Here is a 13,415-nt window from a genome sequence, read left to right as displayed (position 1 = left end):
GGAGAGACCCGTCCACTTGTACATCTTAGCATGCACCGAGGACGGTGCAATCTTTAAGTGCGGGGAGGTCGATACCGATCTCCGTTGGTTAGTACCTTCCTGTCTCAACACCAATGTTTAAATTTTCTTTGTTAAATTAGTTGTTGCATTTGCATGTTTAATTGCATGTTTATTTGATTTTATGCATTTAGTTACTACTTGGTTAAAGTAATAAATTTCTTTTTAGGACTCCATTTTTGAAAAAATTTCACTAATTTAAATTGAAAAATTTTTTATGTCAAAACTTGTTTGAAGTTGTAAATTGGAACATGGTTTTTGAGCTAAAGAACACACAACCTGCGAGATTTTGAGCTTATTTATATGGTTACATTATTTAACCATAAATATTTTATTCCTGTGTATTTTCTTCTCTATGATTGCAATCTTTGCTTTGTTCCATTCTATATGTCCATTATTTAGTGTATTTACATGCTTGCATATGATTGAGGCAATTGTTTGATTTTAGCTCACTTATCCCAAATAAGCCTACCCTTTAAATCACCATTGTCAGCCACTTTGAGCCTTTTAAATCCCCATTTATTCTATATTTTACCACATCACTAGCCTTAAGCAGTAAAACAAATTAAATACCCCAATTGAATCTTTGGTTAGCTTAAGATAGAGATTGTGCACCAACTAAGTGTGGGAAAACTGTGGGAACTTGGGTTAATAAAGGAATGTATGATGTTTCTAATTTTGAATATTGGAAAATTTGGGTACCTACTCATGTAAAACAGAAAATTAAAAATTCCATATGCATTGATATGTTATTCTAGTTTTTATGTCTCTCTAAAAAAAAAGAGAAAAAGAAAAATATATATAATATAAATAAATAAATAAGGGGACAAAATTATCCCAATGTTAAGTTAATAAAAGATCAATGCATATGTGATAAAATTAAAGAAAAATTGATACATGAGTATGTAATGCAAAAGTGAAGACTATGGGTAGCTAGGCATGATTCTAGAGTTATATAGAGTATATGTATGTTAGGTGAAAGCTTAGGTTAATTAAAGATTCAATTTATAAAGCTCACTTAGCCATATACATATACCCTTACCCTTACCTTAGCCCCATTACAACCTTGAAAAGACCTCATGATGTTTGCATTGATATATTAAATATTGTTGATTGGTTAGATGAAAAAGAAGGTTTAGAAAGCATGACTAGGGAAGAGTAGATTGATTACCCTACACACTTGAGAGACTAGAGTGATATACACTACCAGTGAGGGTTCAAGGCTTGATTCTATGTTCCCTGCTTTCATGAGCTGACTTCTTACAAGTTCACTTGCTTTTTATTGTACGATTTGAATTAGTGGAAATTAGTTTGTATTTGTCTTGGAGAACTTATTTACTTTTGACCAAGTAGGTAGAAACATTTTTGCATTTAGTTGCATTCATATAGATAGGTTGCATTTCATATTAATCTACCATTCCTCTTCATCTTTATAGCTTCTCTTGAGCTTAGCATGAGGACATGCTATTGTTTAAGTGTGGGGAGGTTGATAAACCACTATTTTATGGTTTATCTTGTGCTCAATTGAGTGGTTTTTATCAACTCTTTACCCACTTATTCATACTATTTGCATGGTTTTACATTTGCCTTCCTAATTATGTGCTTTGATTGAAAACATGCTTCTTTGGCCTTAAGTTCCCTATGTTTAATCCTCTCTTATTACCATTAGATGCCTTGATATGTGTGTTAAGTGATTTCAGAGATTACAGGGCAGGAATGGCTCAGAGGATGGAAAGGAAGCATGCAAAAGTCAAACAAATACAAGAAGTTGGAGAAATTGCTAAGTTGTCCAGCCTGACGTCTTTGCACTCAAACGGCTATAACTTTAGCTACAGAGGTCCAAACGATGCGGTTCTAGTTGTGTTGGAAAGCTAACGTCCGGGGCTTCGATTTTATATATAATATGCCATAGTTGCTCTGATGCTAGGTGACGCGAACGCGTGCTCCACGCGGACACGTCGCAGTGACGAAAAATCAGCGTGTTTGAATTCGCAACCAGCGAATTCTGGGCTGCTTCTGACCCAGTTCTCGGCCCAGAAAATATAGGTTAGAGGCTATAAAGTGGGGGAATGCATCCATTCATAATCAAGCTTTCATATTCACAATTATTAGGATTTAGATGTAGTTTTTAGAGAGAGAGGTTCTCTCCTCTCTCTTAGGATTTAGGATTTAGGATTTCTCTTAGTTTTAGGAGTGCCTCTCGATCCCAGGTTCAATGTTCCTTTTCTTTACTTTTCCAATTTAATTTATGAATATCCATGTTAAGATTTGAATATTTTATTTAATATAATTTGAGGTATTTCAGACTTATGATTGCTCTCTTTAATTTATTAATGCTCTCTGTTTATCCAAATTATTTTCATTCAAGTAGACTTTCTTCCCTTTTGGCTTTGGTTAAATAGTTGGTGACTCTTGAGTTATTAAACTCATTATTGATTGAAAATTGGAATTCTTCAAGAATTAATTCGAGTTCCAATAACTCTAACTTTTCCCAAGGAAAGACTAGGATCTGAGGAACAAAAATTAATTCATCCACTTAACTTACCTTCATAGTTAGAGGTTAACAAAGTGGGAGAAAAATCCAATTCTCATCACAATTGATAAGGATAACCAGGATAGGACTTCCAGTTATAATACCTTGCCAAGAGTTTATTTTATTATTATTATTTTATTTTTCTTATCATTCAACATACTGCTTCCTTACTTTCTAAAACCCCTAATTTACAAGACTCATAACCAATAATAAGAACATACCTCCTTGCAATTCCTTGAGAAGACGACCCGAGGTTTAAATACTCGGTTATCAATTTATTTAGCGGTTTGTTACTTGTGACAACCAAAACGTTTGTATGAAAGGACTTTTGAAGGTTTAGAAACTATACTTGCAACGAGGATTTATTTGCAAATTTCTAGACCACGCAAAAGTTCTCTCATCAATCTCTAATAACAAAAGTTATCACAGAGTTAGGACTCAACAACCTGCATTTGGAGAGGCAAGTGCTCCTTCAATTTGTAGGACGCTTGGCTCTTCAAGGGACAGCTTCTGGCACTTTAGTTCCTGTAGCTCATGCCCTTGCTTCTCTTGTTCTCTGAGCAGTTTGCAGAGCATGATGTTCTGATTCTGCTGCACTTCTTTGAGTTGATCCATAGATTCTTGCAGCTTGTTTAAAGATACTTCTAAGCGGGTCCAATAGTCAAATTGAGGAATTTCTGAGAGGAGCTCATGTGCCGTCCTTTTGATGAGGTTGTCCTGAACTTGAGGTCCATCCATCACCCTTTGGTTGATTGAGTGTTCCACTGGGATATACTCATCAACACCTATTTGTACTCCCGCATCTTTATATAACAGACTGATCAAGCTTGGGTAGGCCAATTTGGCTTCAGTGGATTCCTTGTTTGTAATTGTGTAAATTTCACAAGGAATTAATTGATGGACCTCCACTGCTTTTCCCAGCATAATACAGTGGATCATCACTGCTCTTTTGACAGTGACTTCAGAGCAGTTACTGGTGGGAAGTATGGATCGCCCAATGAAATCAAGCCAGCCCCTAGCAACTGGCTTGAGGTCTCCTCTCTTTAGTTGGTTTGGGATACCTTTTGAATTGGTTATCCACTTGGTTTTAGGGAGGCGTATGTCCTCTAGAACTTGATCCAACTTTTTATCTTTAGCCATTCTCCAGTTAAAGGATTCTGGATCATCCTGCAGTTGAGGAAGTTTGAGGACTTCTCTCACTTTGTCAAGATGGAAGTAGATAATCCTCCCTCTGACCATGGTTCTAAAAGTGTGGAAGGTAGTTCCCTCCATTCTTTGCTTATCTGTCAGCCACATGTTTGTATAGAATTCCTGGACCATATTTCTTCCCACATTCATCTCAGGATTAGCTGGGATTTCCAAGCCTCTGTTTCGAATTTGCTCTTGGATCTCCGGATATTCGTCTTCTTTCAGTTCGAACTTGACTTCCGGGATCACTGGTCTTCTGCACACTATTTTGAAGTAATGATCTGCATGTTCTTTGGTGTAGAACCTCTCATGCATCCATTGTGGTTTTGGATTATTTTCTTTATTGCCTCTTGGAGTGGTTTGTTTTCCTTTAGGGGCCATGATCTTGGTCAGTGATCACGGAAAATCACACTAAACTTAGAGGTTTACTTGTCTTCAAGCAAAAGCATAGAAAGAAGATGAGTAAATGGAGAGAATGATTCGAATGATGGAGGTGGGGGTGATGGCCGAATGTATAAATAGAGGAGAGGGAGGGTATGGTTTCAAAAATTTAAAAAGAAAAAGATATGATTGAAAGATATTATTGATAAAAGATAAACATGATATGCAAAAGAGAAGATTGTTTTCAAAATTTAAGAGATATGAAAAAGATATGAGGAAGTTAAATCTGAATTTTTTTGTTTATGTATCTAAGAAATAAAAGATATTATGAATGAGTTGAAAAGATTTGAAATGAATTTAGGAAGTTAAATGAGTTTTTGAAAAAGATTTGAAAAGAATTTGAAGGAGAGTCAAAAGGAATTTATAAGATTATAAATTTTCGTTAATGGAAGTTAGAAATTTAATGTTTATAATGTTTAAATGCAGAAAATTTTGAATTAAAACAAGAAAATTCGAAAAAATTTGGATTGAAAACGAAATTACCTCTCCCCTGTTTGTTCTAGCCTTAAACGCCCAGAATGATAACCATTTTGGTGTTTAACGCCCATCTGGTGGCTATTTTGGGCGTTTAACGCCCAGCTAGGTACCCTGGCTGGCGTTAAATGCCAGAAATCCTTCTTCACTAGGCATTTTTCTGAATGCCCAGAATGCTGCCAATTCTGGCGTTAAACGCCAAAAATGCTGCATATTCTGGCGTTTAACGCCCAGAATGATACCCATTCTAGCGTTTAACGCCCATATTGCCTCTTTACTGGCGTTTTGACGCCAGTGAGCTCCTTTCCTCTGTGATTTCTCTGTTTTATCTCTTGAACCTCCATTTTCCTGACTTTTTTACTGAAAATATATTAATTAACAAGGAAAAAAATTAAAAAGACTTATATAACTGTTACAAACATCTAATTATTGATAATGGTTGGGTTGCCTCCCAGCAAGGCTTCTTTACTGTCTTTAGCTGGACTTTTACTGAGCTTTTAACTTAGTCTCAGATTTGAGCATTCTTGCTCAATATTACCCTCAAGATAATGTTTGATTCTTTGTCCATTAACAATGAACTTTTTCTCAGAATCAATATCTTGAAGTTCTACATAGCCATATGGTGACACACTTGTAATCACATATGGGCCCCTCCACCGGGATTTTAATTTCCCAGGGAACAATCTGAGCCCTGAGTTAAACAGCAGGACCTTCTGTCCTACCTCAAAGATTCTAGATGATAGCCTTTTGTCATGCCATATTTTTGCTTTTCCCTTATAAATTTTGTCATTTTCGAAAGTATTGAGTCTGAATTCTTCTAGCTCATTCAACAGGAGTAATCTCCTCTCTCCAGCTACCTTAGTATCAAGGTTTAGGAACCTGGTTGCCCAGTAGGCCTTGTGTTCCAGTTCCACTGGCAGATGACAGGCTTTTTTATACACAAGCTAGTATCGAGAGGTCCTTATAGGAGTCTTGAATGCTGTTCTCTATGCCCACAGAGCATCATCGAGACCTCTTGCCCAATCCTTTCTATGGGCATTTACAGTCCGCTCCATGATTCATTTTAGTTCTCTATTTGAGACTTCAGCCTGCCCATTTGTCTGGGGATGATATGGAGTTGCCACTTTATGGTTGATTCCATATCGTACCAGAGCAGAGTTAAGCTGTTTATTGCAGAAATGAGTTCCTCCATCGCTGATCAGTATCCTAGGGACACTGAACCTGCTAAAGTTATGCTTCCGGAGGAACTTCATCACTGTTTTAGTATCATTAGTGGGTGTTGCAGTTGCCTCTACCCATTTAGATACATAGTCTACTACCACCAGAATATAAGTGTTTGAGTATGAAGGTGGAAAAGGCCCCATTAAGTCAATACCCCATACGTCAAACAACTCAATCTCTAAGATCCCTTGTTGAGGCATGGCATAACCGTGAGGCAGATTACCAGCTCTCTAGCAATTGTCACAGTTATGCACAAACTCTTGGGAGTATCTATAGAGAGTAGGCCAGTAGAAGCCACACTAGAGAACCTTGGTGGCTGTTCACTCACCTCCGAAATGTCGTCCACACTGGAGAACTCTTTGTCAAATACAAATGGTGTGTCAACAGCTAGCACATTGCTCAGAGGTTTTGCAATTTTTGAAAAATCCTTTATAAACCTCATATAAAATCCTGCATGCCCCAGAAAGCTTCTGATTGCTTTAACAATGGTAGGTGGTGGTAATTTTTTAATTACATCTACCTTAGCTTAATCCACCTCTATTCCCTTGATTGAAATTTTGTGCCCAAGGACAATTCCTTCAGTCACCATAAAGTGACATTTTTTCCAGTTTAAAACCAGGTTAGTCTCTTGGCACCTTTTCAGAACAAGTGCTAGATGGTCAAGACATGAGCTGAATGAGTCTCCAAATACTAAAAGGTCATCCATGAAGACTTCCAGAAATTTCTCTACCATATCAGAGAAGATAGAGAGCATGCACCTCTGAAGGGTTGCAGGTGCATTGCACAGACGAAATGGCATCCTTCTGTAGGTAAATACTCCAGATGGACATGTGAATGCTGTTTTCTCTTAGTCTTGAGGGTCTACTACAATTTGGTTATGATGAGCCGATAATTTATACGCTTTTTGACATTGTTTTTAGTATGTTTTTAGTAGGATCTAGTTACTTTTAGGGATGTTTTTAATAGATTTTGTGTTAAATTCACATTTCTGGACTTTACTATGAGTTTGTGTGTTTTTCTGTGACTTCAGGGATTTTCTGGCTGAAATTGAGGGACTTGAGCAGAAATCAGATTCAGAGGTTGAAAAAGGACTGCTGATGCTGTTGGATTCTGACCTCCCTGCACTCAAAGTGGATTTTCTGGAGCTACAGAACTCGAAATGGCGCGCTTCCAATTGCGTTGGAAAGTAGACATCCAGGGCTTTCCAGCAATATATAATAGTCCATACTTTGGCCAAGAATTGATGACGTAAACTGGCGTTCAACGCCAGCTTTCTACCCAAATCTGGCGTCCAGCGCCAGAAAAGGATCCAAAACCAGAGTTGAACGCCCAAACTGGCACAAAAACTGGCGTTCAACTCCACAAATGGCCTCTGCACATGCAACACTTAAGCTCAGCCCAAACACACACCAAGTGGGCCCCGGAAGTGGATTTATACATCAAATACTTACTCATGTAAACCCTAGTAGCTAGTTTATTATAAATAGGACCTCTTACTATTGTATTAGACATCTTGGGATTACCTTATGATCCTTTGATCACGTTTTAGGGGGCTGGCCATCTCGGCCATGCCTAGATCTTCACTTATGTATTTTTAACGGTAGAGTTTCTACACTCCATAGATTAAGGTGTGGAGCTCTGCTGCTCCTCAAAGATTAATGCAAGTACTACTGTTTTCTATTCAATTCTTCTTATTTCGCTTCTAAGATATCCATTCGCACCCAAGAACATGATGAAGGTGATGATTATGTGTGACGCTCATCATCCTTCTCCCTTATGAACGCGTGCCTGACAAACACTTCCGTTCTACATGAAATAAGCTAGAATGAATATCTCTTAGATCTCCTAACCGGAATCTTCGTGGCGTAAGCTAGAATGATGGCGGCATTCAAGAGAATCCGGAAAGTCTAAACCTTGTCTGTGGTATTCTGAGTAGGATTCAATGACTGAATGACTGTGACGAGCTTCAAACTCGCGAGTGCTGGGCGTTAGTGACAGACGCAAAAGGAGGGTGAATCCTATTCCAGCATGATCGAGAACCGACAGATGATTGGCCGTGCTGTGACAGAGCATGTGAGCATATCTTTCACTGAGAGGAGGGGATGTAGCCACTGACAACGGTGATGCCCTTGCATACAGCCAGCCGTGGAAAGGAGTAAGACTGATTGGATGAAGATAGCAGGAAAGCAGAGGTTCAGAGGAACGAAAAGTATCTCCATTCGCTTGTCTGAAATTCCTACCAATGAATTACATAAGTATCTCTATCCCTATTTTACTATATAATATTCGAAAACACCATTATCACTTTATATCTGCCTGACTGAGATTTACAAGGTGACCATAGCTTGCTTCATACCAACAATCTCCGTGGGATTCGACCCTTACTCACGTAAGGTATTACTTGGACGACCCAGTGCACTTGCTGGTTAGTTGTATCGAAGTTGTGACAACTATGAATTAAGATCAGAGCACCAAGCTTTGGAGCCATTACCAGGATTTGTTCGAGCCTGGAGATCACAATTTCGTGCACCAAGTTTTTGGCGCCATTGCCGGGGATTGTTTGAGTTTTCGGCAAGCTTTTGGTCCGGTAACATCAGTGCCAAATTCTCTCTTGGTCCAGCAACAATAGTGCCCAGTTCCAAGTTTTGATCCGGCAACAACATCAAGTTTTTGGCGCCGTTGCCGGGGATTGTTTGAGTTTGGACAACTGACGGTTCATCTTGTTGCTTAGATTAGGTAATTTTCTTTTTGTTTTATTTTCAAAAATTTTTCAAAAATCTTTCAAAATTTTCTCCTTTGTTTTCGAAAAAAAAAATGTTTTCAAAAATAAATTATTCTATGGCTTCAGAATTTTTAAGAATGAATTCTAGTGTTTCATGAAGCATGTTGAAGCCTGGCTGGCTGTAAAGCCATGTCTCAATCCTTATACCCAAGAGAAGAGCTTCTTTATCTTTCTTAGCCAATTGGCTGTTGAATGTAAGGAATGTCAGGCGTGTCATGTCTGAGTTACATACTAAAGCTTGGCTGGCTATTGAGCCATGCCTGACCCTTTGATTGGAGCTTTAGAGCATAAGATTCCTGGAATTCATATTGAAAATTTTGGAATCCTTATTTCTCTTTTCCAAAATAGTTTTTCGAAAATATAAAATAAAAATCCAAAAAAAAAAATTAATTAGAAAATCATAAAAATCAAAAATATTTTTGTGTTTCCTGTTTGAGTCTTGAGTCATGTTATAAGTTTGGTGTCACTTGCATATGCATCTTGCATTTTTCGAAAATTTCATGCAATCATAGTGTTCTTCATGATCTTCAAGTTGTTCTTGGTAAGTCTTCTTGTTTGATCTTGATGATTTTTTGTTTTGTGTCTTTTCATGTTTATCATATGCATTCTTGAATTCTTAGTGCGTAAGCATTAAAGAATTCTAAGTTTGGTGTCTTGCATGTTTTCTTTGCATTAAAAATTTTTCAAAAATATGTTCTTGATGTTCATCTTGACATTCAAAGTGTTCTTGGTGTTCATCTTGACATTCATAGCATTCTTGCATACATCACATGTTTTGATCTAAAAATTTCATGCATTGCATAATTTTCATGTTTTTCATAAAAATTTTAAAAATAAAAAAATATCTTTCCTTTTTTTTCTCTCATCAAATTCGAAAATTTGGATTGACTTTTTCAAAAATTTTTAAAATCAAGTTGTTTCTTATGAGTCAAATCAAATTTTCAATTTGAAAATCTTATCTTTTTCAAAATCTTTTTCAAAATTCAAAATCTTTTTCAAAATTCATGATTATTTTCGAAAATTCCAAAAAAATAATTTTCAAAAACCTTTTTCTTATTTTATATCATAATTTTCGAAAATAACATAATCAATTAATGTTTTGATTCAAAAATTTGAAGTTTGTTACTTGCTTGTTAAGAAAGATTCAAACTTTAAGTTCTAGAATCATATCTTGTGATTTCTTATGAATCAAGTCATTAATTGTGATTTTAAAAATCAAATCTTTTTCAAAACTAATTTCAATCATATCTTTTCAAAAATATCTTCTTATCTTATCTTTTTCAAAAATATCTTTTCTAACTTCCTAACTTCTTATCTTTTCAAAAATTGTTTCAACTAACTAACTAACTTTTTGTTTGTTTCTTAACTTTTTCAAAACTACCTAACTAACTCTCTCTCTCTCAAATTTTCGAAAATATCTCCCTTCTTTTTCAAAAACTTCTTTTTTATTAACTAATTATTTTTATTTTTAAATTTTAAGAATTTTTCGAAAATTTCTAACATTTTTTCAAAAACCATTTTTCAAAAATCACTAACTCTTTTTCAAAATAATTTTCGAAAATTATCCCTCCCCCATCCTATTTTATTTATTCATTCATATCCTAACATCTCATCTCACATCTCTTCCATCCGTACAGTTGTGTTTCTTCCTTTACATCACATTCTTTGTCTCCCCCTCTTTTCTTCCACTCACAAAGGGATCCCTATACTGTGGTATAAAGGATCTCTATTATTATTATTATTTTTCTGTGCCTTCTTCTTTGTCATATGAGCAGGAGCAAGGACAAGAACATTCTTGTGGAAGCAGATCCAGAACCTGAAAGGACTCTGAAGAGAAAATTAAGAGAAGCTAAAATACAACAATCCAGAGATAACCTTTCAGAAATTTTCGAACAGGCAGAGGAGATGACAGCCGAAAATAATGATAATGTAAGGAGGATGCTTGGTGACTTTACTGCACCTAATTCCAATTTACATGGAAGAAGCATCTCCATTCCTGCCATTGGAGCAAACAACTTTGAGCTGAAACCTCAATTAGTTTCTCTAATGCAGCAGAACTGCAAGTTTCATGGACTTCCATCTGAAGATCCTTTTCAGTTCTTAACTGAATTCTTGCAGATATGTGATACTGTTAAGACTAATGGAGTAGATCCTGAAGTCTACAGGCTCATGCTTTTCCCTTTTGCTGTAAGAGACAGAGCTAGATTATGGTTGGATTCTCAACCCAAAGACAGCCTGAACTCTTGGGATAAGCTGGTCACGGCTTTCTTAGCCAAGTACTTTCCTCCTCAAAAGCTGAGCAAGCTTAGAGCTGATGTTCAAACCTTCAGACAGAAAGAAGGTGAATCTCTCTATGAAGCTTGGGAAAGATACAAACAGTTGACCAAAAAGTGTCCTTCTGACATGCTTTCAGAATGGACCATCCTGGATATATTCTATGATGGTTTATCTGAGCTATCAAAGATGTCACTGGACACTTCTGCAGGTGGATCCATTCACCTAAAGAAAACGCCTGCAGAAGCTCAAGAACTCATTGACATGGTTGCTAATAACCAGTTCATGTACACTTCTGAAAGGAATCCTGTGAGTAATGGGATGCCTATGAAGAAGGGAGTTCTTGAAGTTGATACTCTGAATGCCATATTGGCTCAGAATAAAATATTGACTCAGCAAGTCAATATGATCTCTCAGAGTCTGCATGGAATGCAAGCTGCATCCAACAGTACTCAAGAGGCTTCTCCTGAAGAAGAAGCTTATGATCCTGAGCACCCTGCAATAGCAGAGGTAAATTACTTAGGTGAACCTTATGAAAACACCTATAACTCAACATGGGGAAATCATCCAAATTTCTCATGGAAGGATCAAAAGCCCCAACAAGGCTTTAATAATGGTGGAAGAAACAGGTTTAGCAATAGCAAGCCTTTTCCATCATCAACTCAGCAACAGACAGAGAACTCTGAACAAAATGCTTCTAATTTAGCAAATCTAGTCTCTGATCTATCTAAGGCCACTGTAAGTTTCATGAATGAAACAAGGTCTTCCATTAGAAATCTGGAAGCACAAGTGGGCCAGCTGAGTAAAAGGATCACTGAAATCCCTCCTAGTACTCTCCCAAGCAATACAGAAGAGAACCCAAAAGGAGAGTGCAAGGCCATTGACATAAGCGCCATGGCCGAACCTCTGAGGAGAGGATAGGACGTCAATCCCAAGGAGGAGGACCTCCTGGGACGTCCAGTGATCAATAAGGAGCTTCCCTCTGAGGAACCAAAGGACTCTGAGGCTCACCTAGAGACCATAGAGATCCCATTGAACCTCCTTATGCCCTTCATGAGCTCTGATGAGTATTCCTCTTCTGAAGAGAATGAGGATGTTACTGAAGAGAAAACTGCCAAGTTTCTTGGTGCAATCATGAAGCTGAATGCCAAATTATTTGGCATTGATGCTTGGGAAGTTGAACCCCCCTTGTTCATCAATGAACTAAGTGATCTGGATCAACTGACATTGCCTCAGAAGAGACAGGATCCTGGAAAGTTCATAATACCCTGTACCATAGGCACCATGATCTTTAAGGCTCTGTGTGACCTTGGTTCAGGAATAAACCTCATGCCCCTCTCTGTAATAGAGAAACTGGGAATCTATGGGGTGCAAGCTGCTAAAATCTCACTGGAGATGGCAGACAGCTCAAGAAAACAGGCTTATGGACAAGTAGAAGATGTATTAGTAAAGGTTGAGGGCCTTTACATCCCTGCTGATTTCATAGTCCTGGATACTGGAAAGGAAGAGGATGAATCCATCATCCTAGGAAGACCTTTCCTGGCCACAGCAAGAGCTGTGATTGATGTTGACAGAGGTGAAATAGTCCTTCAATGGAATGAGAACTCCCTTGTATTCAAAACTCAAGGATCTCCCTCTGCAACCATGGAGAGGAAGCTTGAAAAGCTTCTCTCAAAGCAGAGTCAACCAGAGCCCCCACAGTCAAACTCTAAGTTTGGTGTTGGGAGGCCACAACCAAACTCTAAGTTTGGTGTTGAACTCCCATATCCAAACTCTAAGTTTGGTGTTGGAGAGTCTCAACAAAGCTCTGCACATCTGTGAGGCTCCATGAGAGCCCACTGTCAAGCTATTGACATTAAAGAAGCGCTTGTTGGGAGGCAACCCAATGTTTATTTATCTAACTATATTTTTCTTAGTTATGTGTCTTTATAGGTTCATGATCATGAGGAGTCACAAAATAAATATAAAAATTAAAAACGGAATCAAAAACAGCAGAAGAAAAATCACACCCTGGAGGAGCATCTGTCTGGCGTTCAAACGCCAGAACAGAGTATAGTTCTGGCGCTGAACGCCCAGAATGGGAGCATCCTGGCGCTGAACGCCCAGAACAAGCATGGTTCTGGCGTTCAACGCCAGAAATGGCAGCAAAGGGGCGTTGAACGCCCAAAATGGGCACCAACCTGGCGCTGAACACCCAGAGTTGTGTGCAATGGCATTTTACATGCCTAAATTGGTACAGGGATGTAAATGCCTTGACACCTCAGGATCTGTGGACCCCACAGGATCCCCACCTACCTCATCATCTCTCTTTCCATTCATGATCATCCCTTCTTTTTTTTCCATTTACCACTCACATCCATACACCCACTACCTTCAAAAATTCAACATCTCTCTCCCACCCAATCCCACCCATATGGCCGAATACACACTCCCATCCATCTCCTC

At 37.9% G+C, this 13,415-nt stretch overlaps 1 non-coding gene across 1 annotated transcript; it reads right to left on the bottom strand.

Annotated features, from left to right (window-relative positions):
* Nucleotides 1-10,997: 10,997 nt before the first annotated feature.
* LOC112761897 (small nucleolar RNA R71) lies at nt 10,998-11,105 on the bottom strand. Its single transcript, XR_003182268.1, has one exon. It is a non-coding gene; the product is annotated as a small nucleolar RNA R71 (small nucleolar RNA).
* Between the last annotated feature and the right edge of the window lie 2,310 nt (nt 11,106-13,415).

This window comes from Arachis hypogaea, chromosome 16 (assembly GCF_003086295.3).
Source record: "Arachis hypogaea cultivar Tifrunner chromosome 16, arahy.Tifrunner.gnm2.J5K5, whole genome shotgun sequence".
NCBI lineage: Eukaryota > Viridiplantae > Streptophyta > Magnoliopsida > Fabales > Fabaceae > Arachis > Arachis hypogaea.
The sequence above is the reverse complement of the archived record's forward strand: the minus strand, read 5'-3'. Positions and strand labels throughout refer to the sequence as shown.